Raw genomic sequence first — 13,796 nt, forward strand, 5'->3', positions numbered from 1 at the left:
GTGTGTGTGTGTGTTGGAATTGCATGCATGATTAGAGCAGGTTTGTGTGTAAACATGATTTTTTGTGTGTGTGTCAGTTAATTTAAAGAAAAAACACATCAATTGCATAGGTCGTTCCAGTTAATAAAATGTAAATTTCTCAAAACAAGCAACTTGAAGATGTTAATTTGAGCTTTTAGAACTTGTAAGATGCTTTTTGTTGTTGTTGACATTTTATTTAAAAAACTGATTATTAAATATTATTGGAAAAAATCATCAATGCCATTAATTAGAATATACTTATGTAATTTGTTTTTTAAGTCATCTCATGATAGCTAAAACATTTTTTTGATGGCTTTAAAACCATTTATTTGGGGTTTTACTTTCTTAGAGAAGATATACAGTCACTTAAGACTCAAAGGGTATTTTTTTCTCTGTCAGGTGGTAATTCAGAGAAAAACTCCTTTAATTAGATAACAGCCGTCTGTATTTTAGATTTGCACTTTGCCAGCAGTTTGTCAATTACTGCTTGTGGTTTCATACTGCCAGTCAGTCTTTGTCTGGGCTCGAGCCTCCTCACCGCGCTGCAGAGCCGTGTTATTGTACTTAAACAAATCAATTCTGTTGCAGTTGAGCTTTTTTCCCTCCATCCCCCGTCATTATGAACTGTTTGCAGTGCAGAGCACATTGATTTTTCACAGCCCTGGAAAAGCTGTTGATGAATAGCACAGAGGTATCTGGGGAGAATCTGGCTTTAAAAAGGAGGCACCCAGCGTTTCTCCTCCTCCTCCCTCTCGACCCATTGAGCCCCCAGCGCTCCTTCACTTTCTCTTTTCAGAGAACGGCACTTCCAACAGGGGAGAAATGCTGCCTGAAAAATCTTCCAATGATATATATATAAAAAAAAAAGGATTAAATAAAGGGTTTGCCCTTCTTTGGCTGAATGTGAAAATGCACCTTGTGAGTAGACAGTTTTTATATTTGGAGGCATTAGCCTTGTCCTGTCAACCAGATCATGAGCTCAGGAGAAGCTCTGGTTGGATATAGAAACGGCTAGCATGCTGCGTGTCACTGAGCAGACGCTTTGTGAAAACGATACACTAACAGGATACAGCTATAGACTCTAAGGTAGGGGGGGATGAAAGGGGGTGGGTGCCTCATGCAAACACCCTCCGCACACATATTCAAAGAGCTAGAGCATAAACACCCTTAAGACATTATTATTCATTTTCCCCTTCTATCGTCCCAGGGAAGCTCCTTGAAATGTCATAGTTCATATGAGGAGTGAACTTTTTCTTTGACTCGAAAAATGATTGTGATGCTCTTTGAACAAAGGAGCGCATTTAAGGAAAAGTGGGGCGCAGGACATGAACAAAGAAAAGAAAAGAAAAGCAATACTTTGTTTTTACCCTTTCACCTGCTGAGAGCCCTGCTACCTTAAAAGATGACTATCCTTCAGCACTAACTTAAAGCAAAGCAGGGTCGAGGACTGTAATTTAGCATCCTTTCTTTGCATTTAAGATATTGTGGAACTTACGAAACAAAGTTAAGACACTCAGATGGTCTGAGTTTCTGCACAAAGAGGTTGGCAACTCATTTGAGAATTGGAATTATTGCAAATAAAAAGATTCAAAGTGTTCTGTGTTCGCTTATTCTCTCAGATGCCAGCAGAGGAACGCACGATTCATGGAAAGATAACACATGCTAGAATCCAGCATGGGCTCATTGTGCTCATAATTATAACTGTTCACTAGGATTAATTCCCTTCGGAAAAATAAGTCTGCACACTTAGTTGCTTGGGTGAAAATAGATAAGACAATATTATAAACTGCATGGCCTCTAAATACAAAATACATCTTTGTTTACTGGGTTATCATATTAAGTCCTTAAGTGGCTTATCTGTAATGGTTTCTCACACATTGCTTCTCACCTTTTTGAACCTCACCAATAACTAATGTGGTCATTTTGAGGGCTCTGAATGTCACCGGGCATTTCCAACTCCGGCTAAGTGCAAAGCTATAGTGAGGGTCTCTTTTAATAGGCTTATCTGTCAATCAGGAGTGAATTGTGAACGTGCCATGGCAATGAGCTTACTCTATGGTGGATGTTTATGATACCGTACTGATCGTGGGTTGCTCTTTTGATTCGTCCTTCATGGCCACGAGAGCGTGAAGGGGCTTATCCGTGCAGGAAAAGAAGTCTATCACGTTAAGCAAGGCGCAGATGGAAGCCACTCTGAGCCCAAAGGAATCTCGTGGAGCAAAATCATCGAGGGGGCTTGATTTTCAGAGAGGGGAGCGGAAAAAAAAAATGCAAATGTAGTAATTCGGTGTTTGGAGATTGCTGGATAATGTAGCGTTGATTGATGCGTTTTCTCCCCCCCAACTCTGATTTCTCACAGGGGCAGAAGACGTGAGGCGCTGAAGTGTTTCTCCTCCTGGTGTGTGAATGGGCGGGAGGGGGCCTTCGTGGTGAAGCATCAAGGATTGAAGTCAACGCAGGTGAGTCTCTTTTGTCTTTGGTGGTGGTGGGATCTGCAGAGCCGAGCAGGTGTCGGGGATACGCACAAGAAAGCCATGCTCTGAAACGAGTGCCACTGTAGCAGTGGTAGTGGAACGGGAAGGTGCGGGTTGTTAACGGCAGGCTAGCAAGTTGTGTTCAGGCGATGGGGCGCTTGCAGGGAATTGAAAGACCTTTGTGCTGGTATTATCAGGTTGTCTCGTTCATTTAGTGTGTGCTCTACTCTCTTGCGATACTTGACTTGGCAGCTGTCAGTTGTGTGCAATGCCGGCTCCACTGGTACGTTATGTTCTCAGCTCGAGGTGGATTTGCATCCCGGGGGGGGGCAAATCGTTCACATCAGGTTCAAATTGAGTGAACTTTAATGAGCAAATTTGCCCTGTTGACCAACAGCAGCTCATGGCGGCGCTGACTTTTGCAAGGCCATAAAGCTGGAGAGTCCAAAAAAGGAGGATGTTTTTGCACCAGAGGCACCCTTTAGCCTCTGAGGGAGACGCACCGGGTTTTCAAGTACGTTGTTTGCGCTTTACTTAAAGTGTAAGTACTTATTTTAAGCCCAACCGTGATGTTTTTGTCTGAATTCACAACATCGTAGTGGAGCGTCACAGTTTGACGCGCTAGACTTCCTGGTGTGATGGAGTGTAACGCCACGGGGTCCCGACCAAGCGCACGGTATGTTACGAGTTGGGACGAGAACATGTTGATTCACCGCCCACTTCCATTTAAACCTTCCGCTCTCGACATGTAAGCGTCTCCTTTTAAAAGAAGGATGTTTTTTTTTAGATTCCTTCTACTTGTCGGCTCTGTAAGAACCTTCTTAATTACCCCGGAGTCGCTCGGCCTGGAATTAAACAAAGCTTGTTAGTGGAAACTGATATCTGCCTCCCCTGTCACGACAGTTGATTTAAAGACTAAAACTCTGTTTGCTCGGACATGCTCCGTCGTCCGCTGTGCTTGAGTGTCTTCGGTAAACATCTGATGGCAGCAGTTTGTGTGTGGTCAGCGTCGGCTCACCTTGCAAAAAGCATGTTGATTTCATTAGGAGCTCCTGGGGGGCTGTGAGTAACAAAGTGCTGAGATGTTGCGTGTGTTTATGTTCTTTGCCGACATCCGAGTCCATATGCAGTCCTCACGAATGTGTGCACTCACGCACACACACACACACACACACACACACACACACACATAAGAAGGTCATGGCAATCCTCTTCACCAGCATGCCACCAGTTCATCCTTACACAATATGTGGCTCAGTGTATGTGCTACTAAAAGGGGAGAATTACGTGGTGGAAAGGGAATGTAATTGGTTCATCCACTGTATTATAAAATAGAGCTATGGCTTCATGGATTAGGAATTGGGACATCCAGCGTACACACACACACACACACACACACATACATGGACACACACACACAGTCGCACACTGAATAGATAAGAGTGGTTAATCTTGATTAGAGCAGTGTGAATGCTGAGAAACATGGTGGCCTGACAAACATCTGCCCACCACACAGCTGAGTGGGATAAACCAAAGTGATTATTGTGGAAATGTCAGGCGAGGTAGTCAGTGGGAGCGAGTGCAACGAGGGTGGATACGACACGAACGGGGGCATGACGCGAGTGCTCGGTTCACTCTCTCTCACTCTCTCGGTGACAGATCTCCCCCTCTCACTGTCGATGTGACGTTGCCTTTGCGGACGGAAAATCGAGGTGGTTTTGATGGAGAGGCTGCAGTGAAAGGAAAAGGCAAAGCTCAACTCGAGATGTGAGATCACTGAGGTTGATAGCCAAATATGATCTTGGGAAAGGAAGCGATTATTATTCGTTATTTAATAGTTTCTGTTGTTTTTTTTTTTTTTACTATTTGTTTAGGCTTTGAAAGTACAATGTGACGTCTTCAAGTTGCTTGTTTTGTCTGCCCGGCAGACCGAACCCAAAATATATTCACTTGACGACGATATAAATCAAAAAGAAACACCAAATGTTCACATTTGAGAAGCTGGATCCGAAACCAGAAATTTTTGGCTCGATGAATGGCGATAAACGATTATTAAAAACTGTTGATGAGGTATTTTCTGTAGATCGAGTGATCGATGTATCCGCTCTCTCAGCGCTAACCAGTTTTGGAACAGTTTTAGTTCAGTTGGTTGACGTCTCAAGGTTGCCAGGTTTGTCTTTGTCTTCCTTCTGCGCCAGTGTAAGCCCTAATGAATAATTGCTTTCCGCTGTGAAATGTGAGGGGTGCAGACATTCTGTTAACCTCGCTAAAGGAAAGAAGAAGAAAAAAATACGTGGAGGAAGAAAAGAAAGAAAAAAAATCCCCTTCCTGTCAGTGGTCTTTCTTTCTCTCTGTTCTGCGAGATCTGGAACTGATAAGCGTGAGGCCTCTGGTAACCGAACAGGAAGGATAAAGGGCCTGGCCTCGGAGCACACACGTCCACGTCCCCTGCACGGGCAAACAAAGAGAGCAGAGCCCGCCACTTAACTTCAAGTTTCACAACAGACGAGCCTATTAGAAGATTTATTTTCACTTGTTGGAGTGAACTCTTGTTCTGAAGAGATTTTCGGTTGAATTTAATAACAGAGAGGCCGGCATTTTTTTGACAAAATAGACCTCGGCTAAATGAACGCTTTGCAGCGGCTTCACAACCCGGCGCAATCACAACTCCCTTGTTCCGCTGACCAGTGTTGAGTCAAGTGGAAGTACTTTATTAAACAAGCACATGGCAGAGCGGTGAGAGTTTAACATTCAACCCGAGCACCCAGAGGTCTGAATGACAAGCTGTTATGCTGATAAACGGGACGCGCCCGTGCTGGATGTCTCCTGAAAGCAGGTGCTTTAAGTTTCACACTTAAAATGTGGCATTTTTTTGGGGATATGTTTTTGAAAAGAGGTTAAAAGATCAGTTTTATGAACGCCAAGATAAAAAAAAAAAAAGTTTTTTTTTTAGGAACTACTTTGACATAACAAACAGGACAACATTTGTCAAAATGTACTGCATGAAAACGGAAATAACGGGGAGACTATCTGTTCCTTCAAGGTTATATAAACAATAGATTTCCCAAAGATAGTGAAAGATCAAAGTGACTGGAAAGGAGAAAGATCTGAAATCGTTGTTATGATAATCTTGTAGGGTGAGACTGATTTTTAAAGGTGGGATAAAAAAAAAAATGCACCAAAGTATGCAAACTTTGCTAGTTTGCTATTAAAATCACAGAAAGCCAGAGATTATATGTAAACGAGGCTCTTTCGTAAAGTATGTCTCATAGTAATTTATGCTTCGTTCTTGCCAAGCGCCATTGTTTTGGCATTCTATTGTTAACATGGTGTCAGTTAGCGTATGTTTCTGGTGCATTTTATTCCTGTAGATATTCTGTTATGCTGGAAATTCAGTCATCTCACAGCTTGTGTAAAAGTGGCCTCACAGCAACACCTTACCACAGTAGATGCGTTGTCTTATGATGCTGTCTTATGACGGCGTCTTAACAGTGAACAATTATCCATGGCTGGTGCAGACTATAAACTGCGATAGTCATCATCGACGTGTAGCAGATGAATGGAGGAATGATTTTCCTCCGCAAGACAGGCTGAGTAGCCGGGCACGACAAGATAGCACTCAACCCTAGTTGCCTTCTTGCAACCTTTTGTGAGATCCGTCTATTATTTTCTCTGTCTGGGTTTTCATCAGTACTTCACGCTCATGCGGGATCCCCCGCTGATACCACCTCTTCACGATACCTTTAGCTGGAAAGCAAGTTCGGGAATCCAAGGCATATCTTTTTCAGAGCCGAGACTGTGGCGTACATGTTCCCCGCACTGGTATTCTTCCCATGAGAGGCTGTGAGATAACATGCCAGGGTGACAGCTGAATTATTAGCCCATTAGTCACAGGAGAGAAAAGGAGGTAGATGAACATGGCATCCGTCAAGAAAGTGCTTCTTTTTTTTTAGTTTTTTTTTGGGGGGGGGGGGAAGATAACCTCTCCTAATAGCCGCACAGGAATCTTGTAAGTCTCTCCCACGGATGTAGGAGCTGGAGGTCAGGGAGCAGACCCGGAGCTATCCCGGTGCTCTGCTGCTGCTGCTGATGACCCCGGCCGGAACAGAGCAGCATAACACAGAGGCAGAACTCAGTGTACTGGACTAAAAATAGACGTAGGAGTCAACCCCTCTTTCCCGCCGTCGCTCAAGCTTCTACGTCTACGTCTACCCCAAACCAGCGTGAGCGCATAGTCTTCAGAATCAACATCGTAACTGCTGGTGATAGTCAACGACATGCCAGGACATGTTTGATTGGCGGGGGGGTTAGGGGAGACAGCGGCGGTGCAAAGTGTCCATGTGCTCAGGACAAACGTCCGCAGGAGGAAGACATGAAGCAACAACTCGGCGCCGAGATGAACCTCCCCGCTGCTTTCCGACTCCGTTGAATCTCCTCGCCTCCTTCACGTGTCACTCGTCTGAAGTCAACAATTCAAAATGTATTCTTTTTACTTTTGTTATTGTCATTTTAGATGTTTTTTTTCTCTCTCATAAAAACCCATAATTCAAATAATAAGGGAATTTATGGATTAAAACAAAGTATGATGGTGTATTATAAGCTGTTTAGATCACGGCTCATATTTCAGCTCTCGTATCTAGTTGTGTTGTTATGAAAACATCTCTTTTAAACAACAGTTTCTCACCAACACTACATTTTACAAGATAACATGTGAAGACATACGTTATAATTGACCTTGTCACAATAGTTATTTTCACTGAACAGAACATGAATGCATCATAATGTAACGCAACCTTTGATCGTTCTCTGTCAGCGATGCGGCCACCGTCTTCTTGCTTTAAATGTACAGTCTGTGATTTATACAGGAATTGGTTGTTTACAATGTAACATTATCAGAACTAGAATCGGCTTTATCGGCCACGTGTGTACACATACATGGAATTTGACTCGTGTATAAAAATTACATTAAAGGCGAAAAACTGTAATTAATCTGTTTACATGCACAGCAGACCGTTTGGGAGGGATCTGTACGGATCACGGATCGGCCATGTTCAGTATCAGCTATCTGCCTGGCTCCTCTTAAACAAACACACTGCACCAAAAAAAAAAAAACAGTAGTATTGAACAAACTGTGTGGCGCTTGTTTCCTTTGATGCAAAATTAAAGCTGATATCCTTTGACATGCCTTCCACGGATAACATGTCGTGTTTTTCCTGCTCATGATGAATAGCCTGAATGTGCCACGCTTCATGAGCCAACATATTAATTAATGGCATGGTGTAAATTGCTTTAAAAAAAAACTTGGCGTTGAGAACCTGCTTGTGAGTGGTCTACCTCAATGCCACTTCTTGAATAGGACCACGTTAACAAGCTTTTCTTCTCTTTTTTTTCTGCCTAATGCCAGACCATATTATTGCATTTCTCTCTGTCACTGAAAGCTGTTAGTGTGGTCTCATTAGGCCCGGTACATTCTTGTTGTAGACTGAAACCAAGACCCAACAAGCTTGACTTGACTCCACACAGCTTCTGCTAAATGTTCCATTTGTAATATGTCTGCGTAGAGCTAATGAAATAAGGATACTGCCAGTGATGCAGACCCCGAAATTAACCCATCAGCTGGTCTGAGTTTGAACATTTATTTACAGCAAGAGGACAAACTACAAGTCCAAATCCTAGCAGTAGCTGTCATTTAAGTTTATCAGATTTTCGTACGACCATTTAATGTTTGTTTTATTTGACTATTTAACCGTGTATAGAGTAGTCAAATCACCTTTTAATTAGTATTTTTTTTAATAAATTATCTATCAAATGACAATGAAAACAATGTGACAAGATGATACCAGATTGGTATTGAGCTGTTCATCTACCTCTGGGAGGAAAGTAACATATCCTTTTAAAATTAGCTCCAGCTCCAACAGCTCCAAATACTTCCGAACTCAAACATTGACTTGTCATTGATATAATTACATTTACCCCATGAAAAGGATCTGAAACCCCAGTTTGAGAAAAACAGATGCTTTAATGTTTACTGATAAAGTATGCAACAATTTGTGACCTTTTTAAAAAACTGTGAAATTAATTTTGAAGGCTTTGATATGAAACACGTGAGATATTTCTAATTTATCTCTTCAGGCTCTGCATCATTTATGAATATATCATACAATGAAGTCAGATCTTTTTTTGAAAGCTCAGGAATTCGCGGCAGATTGACAGTCATCAATTTCAGACTTGTTTGGCAATTTTTGGGATCAAAGGCGATGATGAGGATGATGGTACTGATGCTAATCCCAGTGAAGGGGATGATTAAGTCATCAAGGCAAAACAGCTGTTTTATGTACCCCCCACCCACCCACCCTCTTCCCCCTCCCCCACTAATGGCTGATGATGACGGTAGCAGAGTGTAAGTGAGTGCAATTGACAGCGGAGTTCGAGCTTCCTCTGGGAGGAGGGAGAATCTGAGCGGAGGGAAGCAGGCAGCAGGGTGGCCATGAAACATTCATGCACCTGGAGACTCTTTGCGCAAGGAGAGCAAGCTGAGCCAATAACGAAGTAAAGAGCAGAGGACTTTTAATGGCTCTGTTTGTCCTTTTTATGAGATTAGCCTTTGTCTGGCTTCTGATATACATTACATTAACTACCTAATTACGTACAGTGATTCAGTGATGACTCGCAAACAAAAACAAAAAGGTACCGCTGCCCGCTGGCTGCGGTGCCTTGTAGAAACTATAATGCAACGTTTGGAGTAATCTAATTGTGGTGAGCTACGAGATAATTGGTACCACAGGTGCGCGGCCGGTTATAGCGCAGAGCCGGACGGCAGAAGGTGAGTTATTCCCGGCCCAGACCGATGACGCGACAACCGAAGCACCAAATGTGGGCATCCCCAGTTGCGGCTGGGGGGACAGTTGTCTCTCCTAAAACTCATCCCGCTCAGTGTCTGCGAGCTTGCGTAAGGACAGAAAAGGCGAGAGAGGAGCAGAGGAATGGCGAGATGAAGAGCAGAAGAAGGGAGAAGCAATATTTAGACAGCTGCACGTGTATCACTGTCAGAGGAAGGGGAGGCGGGGGGGATATTTCGGTGTCCTCGGCTAGGCCTCAGACAAACTCGCGCTGCAGTATTGATGTCACTGCACCCTCCTGCCAGCAGACTGTAAATCACAAGTTTGCAGTCATCTATAGATTTACAAACACCTGCTCCCTCTGTTCCTATATCACGGCGGTATATTATCTGAACTCAGTTCAACGTGTTCAAACCTGTTTCACAGTTATTCCACGAGAGAATCCTCTCTGAGACCTCACTGTCTGGGGCTCTGTTCCCAGTACAGTACCGGCGGTTGTGCGAGACCGCTGGTCACATGTCCGCGGTGCTGCGCTAGACTGGCGCGGGGCCTTGAGGTGGTGGAGGGCAGCTGACTGCTCCGATTCACTGGGGAGTGGACTCGTGCGCTGGGAGCCTCACAATGGACTGACTCATACGGAGCTTGTTCAGTGTCCATCTCGCAGACGTTTTACTGGAACTTTCTGTTTGACTCCTTTGTTGCCTCTGTGTTTTGATGGAGACACTGGTCCTTTAGTCATGACTGTGTATTTTACTGCATTGTTCCCTTTTATGGTCATTTCCGACGGGAACGGTCAGTTTTCCCTCCCCTCCTCTACCACTGCTTTCCCGTGGAGGATGTGGACTTCTATAGTGGGTCATTAGCGGCTTATTTCCTCCCCCGACATGCACCCACAGTCCCCCCACTCCCCTTTCAACCAGTAGGATTCACTAATGAACCCTCACTGGCTTCCCAGCAAACACCGCCAGGATTAGAGGCTTCAAACCAGTCCAGTATCTTCATATTTGTAAGCCTATCAGATGCCAAAACGGTGCACAATGCTGTATGGCGATGGTTCCCAAAGTGGCGTGGCACCGTGGGTCAAGGATTGGCTACGATTTTATAAAGTACATGAAATGTCACATTATCATTGTGCCGACGCATTAGTCTGGTTGAAATGAATGAGGAGGCTTTGGTTTGAAATTTTAATATTTGTAAGACATAATGATAATGATGGAACAGGATGCTCTTTCAGTGCTTTATCCTTTTGTGCTTCCCTTTTTTAAAGTGTTTTTCTGTTTATCCACATGTTCTCCGCCGAGTAACCAGTTGTCTTTGTGCTTTTCAATAAGCCCTTTTTGCTTAGCGACAGCATTCAGAGACACGGCATTAAATCTCTACCTGCGGTCACCCTCGCTCCCCTATCACATATTAACATGTGCAACATCCGCACAGCAGCCACTAATTGCTCCTGGATATTAGAGTGAGGTCTCCTAAGATACTGACCTTGCTTTAGCCAATCACAACAGAGCGTGTTACTGGGTTGAGCTGTGATCAGAAGAGTCCCCCCGCAGCACGAACAGAAGGAATTAATTATTCAGACTGGCTGCTCGCACGTTTTTTTTGCTGGACACCACATTTAATGGCATCTATAATGGCGTCTTTGTGAGAGATTAATAGGGATGTGAGACTATCAAAGCAGAAAATGCACAAAAGTCCAGCCAGACAGGGCTCTCTGCGTGCGTGCCAGGTACAAACACAAAGGGAACGATGGGTGCAAGCGTTCTATGGCAGCATCCAGGTTTTTTTTTCTTCTCCTTCCCGTTCTCAAATTCATCACCTCGGATCTTACACATTTTTACCTCGTCTCTCATTCTGCGTCATCTGGAACATTTAGTCTCAAACTGACGTGCTTGAACCTATGGTAATGAGATTTGCTTAAATATTTATTGTACGAGGAAATGAAGAGGTAAAAGATTAGAGCCTTTCCTCACAATATTTACATCTCTGTCGCCATTGTTTAGCTATACTACAGCTCTGGGGAAAGGCTGAGTTTTATAATGATCAGTCGTCTGGTTTCCACGGACCTCATACGAGACCGGAGAGCACTTTGATGGAGCGAAAAGGTTTTTGTGTTAGTCGAGAAATGGGGGAGAACAGTGCCGTATTTTGCATCTTGATGCTGACTGTCTTTGTCCAATGATAAACTACAGCAAATAAGCGGTTCTCTCACTGAGGGAAACTGCGAGTTTCAGGCACATTATTTGTCTTAATCTGAACATGAGTTGAAGTACATACCCAACAAGTTGAAAGAGAGAGTAAAGCGTGAAGCTGGAATCTTGAGTCGAGATGAAAAAGCTGGCAGATGCAATTTCTGTGTCAAGTGGAGTCGCGTAAATCTCCAAAAGTCAAAATCAAGCTTCACGTGTATTTGTGTTACACTGAAATGCCAGGGTAGACATGTTTACCTTTTTTAGTTTTTGGAATAATAACATAAAGCCGGTATCGGCTTTAGATATCGAGGCGTACAGCAAGGAAGTAGGTTCGTACAGAAAAAACTGTGGAGCGCTGCGGCGCTCACGGCTTCCGTGTGTATTAGCTGTAAATAGTGCTTAGCAACAGCAAGGTTACTGACTCCGGTTGCATCTGCATTATGCTAATGTGATGAGCACAGGAAGCCAACGGAGGCTAGTTGCGCCGGATCGCTGCGGGGACACAAACGCAAGAGTCATCATGCAAATTAGCAGGATGGCTGATCGCTCAAAAAAGTTTAATGAGAGATTAGCAGCCAAGCCGGACCACACCTCCAACCGGCGGAGTTCTGCTCTGCTATTTCTCTCCGAGCAAATGTTGTTATCGCGACCCCCTCCGAGCAAAACCACGCAAACAATCTGGCCTGTGTGTTGAAGTCACATGGGCCTGAAGCGCGGGTGACGCAGCGTGTCTGTCCTGGCATTTCCTGAGGCCGCGTAAACATACATACACACTCTAGCCCTTTCTTTCTCTCTCTATCACACACACAAACACACACACACACACACACACACACAGGAGGTTTTCTATTGAAACAAATAGCCTAATATATGATGATCATATTTATTTTTAAAGCGAGGCAAGTGATTTACTCGTGTCTGTAACTATTACGTGAATCGAGATGAAGAAAAAAGTTTAATCTCACGTAAGCTTTCCTCATTAAGGGTTGGATCACAAATAGGATGTACATGTTAATTCAAATTAAAGAGTTAATACATTTAAGTTTACAAGGTCAAACCTGTAACCATCCTTGTCGCGCACACACATTTTTAAGTTGCCTTCATATTCTCAAAATGATTTCATTATTTATTTAACATGTCGCCATTGTAAGTGGAATAAATGTGTGAATCTACTTCCAACTCCTGATTTAGAATAGAGAAGAAAAACAGAAGGAAGTGAGACTTTATTTTTTACTTCTCCTTTTTTTTTGTATCTTCTCACCCTCATTCACAAACATATTTACAATCCATGAAGGCGGGTTAAAAGTCCATACTTTAAAAAAGCTCCAACTGCACCCATAGAATCCACTCCTTATGCCTTTAGCGCACTGAAAAGCATATTTTAAGTGATTACGCCACCATCACTTAAGCCATTAATGGATGTTGTTTGTGCTCAAGTATGATTATTGCACTGAACTTGGCCAGAGGATGGCCATGCATTAAATCATTATTGGATTCAACCAGTTCAAATGTGTGCATGCGGACCGGCCCATCTAATTGATTTGGAGTGTTTAAGTGCAGAGTTCAATGAATACTCTAATCAAAACCTTAGAGGCTGCTGCTAAAGGGTGAAGAATGATTTAATGTGTCTCAGGCTTTTTTTTTTTAAGCTCGCGGTTTTGTGGATTCTTCTCTGTCTTCCAGCTCTGTGCCTTAGTCCACGGAGGGAGTTAATATATAAACTGTAAACACAAATGTTTGAATCTAAAGATGTCAAGTTGGAATACAATTAAATAAACTAAAAATCAGGAGCCGTAAACTCACAATTCAAGCTCCAGATGCGTTCAGAGCGATCAGTATCTCATGCCACTAATCTACTTTTTCCCCATTTAGTTCCCATCTCACATATTTCATGGTGCCGATACAGAATCTAAAAATTCAATAGCTGAGCATGTATGCTGGGATTATAATTTGGAGTCTCTGTGGGGGATGTAGGTCAACTGAAAGGCTCTACTTCCTCAAATATTGTAATCCCCATTTGTTCTGCTTTTTCACCAGAAACACAGCTTTGAGGTCTTTGTCAAACTACAATGCTCTGGGCAGTGGCTCTTAATGCTGTTGTCTTGTTTCCAGATGATTTCTCTTCACATCTTTCCTTATTTTATATATATATATATATATATATATATATATATATATATATATATATATATATATATATATATATATATATATATATATATATCCCATTCCTAACAATTTGAAGGGACCTCTGTAAATCACAGCCTTTT

General features: G+C 43.0%; 1 protein-coding gene across 8 annotated transcripts in view; it reads left to right on the plus strand.

Annotated features, from left to right (window-relative positions):
- Positions 1-13,796, plus strand: part of LOC137789242 (zinc finger MIZ domain-containing protein 1-like) — a 104,244-nt gene that overhangs the window by 26,044 nt on the left and 64,404 nt on the right. For all 8 annotated transcript variants that reach the window (XM_068582592.1, XM_068582594.1, XM_068582593.1 and 5 more), the window contains exon 2: positions 2,381-2,480. The gene's annotated coding sequence lies outside the window, so the exon portion shown is untranslated. The remainder of the gene's footprint in view (positions 1-2,380; positions 2,481-13,796) is intronic.

The sequence above is a fragment of the Clinocottus analis genome, unplaced genomic scaffold (assembly GCF_023055335.1).
Source record: "Clinocottus analis isolate CAN_PGR_092001 unplaced genomic scaffold, fCliAna1.0.p SCAF_19, whole genome shotgun sequence".
Lineage (NCBI taxonomy): Eukaryota > Metazoa > Chordata > Actinopteri > Perciformes > Cottidae > Clinocottus > Clinocottus analis.